Genomic DNA, 2,655 nt, shown 5'->3' with positions numbered 1-2,655 from the left:
TACAGATAAAATAATAAAGGTATTATGGGGAAAGAAAGCGGCGCGCCCGCGAATTGTATGTGGTGCGCACCTGATTATTCTACGGAATTTGATCAACTTTTTGATAACTTGAAAACTGTCGGTCTCTTCAGAATTGATAGTAGATCATTTTCTCCGAAGAAACCATCTCGATCAGATTGTTAGTTTTAAAGTGAATGTCTTTTTAGTGACAAAATTGTAATACATTGGAACTTTTCCATATAACTGAGGCCATTCCAGACCAAAATTCAAAAAATTTAAAAACATCCATTGATGGAGAATTTTGTTGTAGAAGAATTTGAATACAGGACAATAAGCAGAGCTAGAAATATTGTTGATAAGAATGGATTTGAAATTCTGGCGTAAAAACAATGATAAATGAAGTTTATGTAATGCAAAAAAGGCTTTTCACGGAATTAGATCCCAGATTTAGTAGAAATTCATGCCAGAGTTCACAGTGAAACAGCAAAAAGAATTGTGGGCTGAAATTTAAAAAAAATCAGTAGAATTTGTAGTGCAATCGGTTGTGTCACTTTTTCGAAATCCAAAGACCATTTCTAGTGGATCCCTGCTGCAATCTCTGGAGAAGTTGTAGGTCAATCAGCATAAAGAATGAACACTTCACAAAAACTTATTCTAGCGCGACTGATAGGGGAGATTCACAAAACTCTAAAATCAAAATGAAATTCTAATAGAAAACGCTGAAGAAATTTTTAAGAGTATCCATGATAGGTTCCCAAAAAAATTTCTGACTTAATTTCCAATTGAATTTCCTGTTTTATTTCTTGAAAATCTTCAACGGAAAACCCGGATACTTTTTATTTCTACACGAATTTCTATTGAAATTTTCTTAAGGAATCTATTGATTCAATTAGGAGTTCACCATGGATTCATCCTTATTTCAGTAAGACAATCTTAAACTAAAAAAATCGAATTAAAAAATAATCTGCTGGATTTCCTACAAAAAAAATTCAACTGTTTTGCTGTTCTCCGATTTGAGTAAAACGTAAGCTGCCTAGTAAAATCAGACTCAAAAATTCCAACAATACTTCTAAATTTAAAAAAAACCCTTATTCTTCCACGAATTCTAAAAAAAAAACTCTCCGAAAGTTTTAAAAAACTCTCAAATTCAGCAGGAACTACATATTTGACTCTGCAATTGATAGAATTTTGGAGTTCCTCTAGAATTCACTCGAAGAATTACTTCAGGATTTCCGGTAATTTTTCTTAAGGAATTGCACAAAAAATGTTATTAATTTAAAATTTCATATATAGCTGTACAAATAATAACAGACTTCCTCAGAATAATTACAACACTTCGCTTACATCTTGCCAGAAGACAGCAATTTGAATTCTTGTGATTACAATCAAATCAAGAGAAGTTTCACGCACTACTTTTTTTATTGCTTTACTTTTTTTGGGTGAAGTAAAATTTTGTGGGGGCCCCTGAAATCTGGGGGCCCGGGGCCCTGGCCCCGCTGGCCCCCCCTTAAATCCGGCTCTGGCCAAATGATCAAAAGGCTAGATCAAAATAATACCGATCGAAAAATTGGCCTCGAAAGAACAGCCTATACCTAGAAGAAGGGAAAATCTCTTAAGGATGAATAGACAGTTTGGTAATTAAACTCTGTAACAGTGTAGCTTAAAAAAACAACAACACATTCTTAACAAGAGGAAAAATGTGGTTAATAGGTTGGTCGCCAACAAGGTCTGCATGGTTACAACTAGAAAGAATAGCCTATAAATTAAAGAAGGGCAAATCTCCTATGGGTTCATTCATAAACCACGTAGACCAAATTTCGGTCACCTCAGACCTCTTCTCCTCCCTGTCATATAATTTTGTCCATACAAAAATTTAGAAAATTCTATGGTGCGTAGACTATGGATAGACCCCTTCCTCTGAAACTCTACCTAAGAAAAAAGAAAATCGCGTTAAGTACTGTTCCTTTGAATTCCACTAAGAATTTGCATACTTTGACAGATACGTATTTCGACCTCAACTGTAAGGTCGTATTCAGTGTCTTGTACTTGACTCGCAGTCGAGTCAAGTACCAGACACTTGAGGTCGAAATACGTATCTGTCAAAGGATGCAAATTCTTAGTGGAATGCCAAGGAACAGTACTTAACGCGATTTTCTTTTTTCTTACAGATATTCCCCTAACAAGCCCAGGTTAATCATCATCAACTCTACCTAGTTTATGCACGGCTTCTATAAAGAAACATGCAAGGGCCAATAAACCACCAGGCTACCGAACAACTCTGTAACAATATAGGTCGAAAGAATAGTCCAATTTTCAAAGAAGGAAAACACCAGATAGAATTAATAGATTAGTCGTCAATCAACCCGGTAACGATGTAACTAGAAAGAACAGCCTATAAATTGAAGAAGGGCAAATCTCATATACAGTAAGCAGTTCAACTGCCAGTAAACTATGTAAGTGCACCTTGAAAAACAGCCTTTGACGAAAATAAAAGCTACAGTTTAATCGCTAGACAAAAAAAGTAAATTTGGTCCAACGATGCTGGATTTACTTTGCAAGTACTGCAAGTACTAAAATCTTGAAAACATTTGAAAACAATTTTAAGGCTTGACGTTCCGGAAACTAATCATCAACTGATACAATTAATTAAAATAA

The sequence above is a fragment of the Aedes albopictus genome, chromosome 3 (assembly GCF_035046485.1).
Source record: "Aedes albopictus strain Foshan chromosome 3, AalbF5, whole genome shotgun sequence".
Classification (NCBI taxonomy): domain Eukaryota; kingdom Metazoa; phylum Arthropoda; class Insecta; order Diptera; family Culicidae; genus Aedes; species Aedes albopictus.
The sequence above is the reverse complement of the archived record's forward strand: the minus strand, read 5'-3'. Positions refer to the sequence as shown.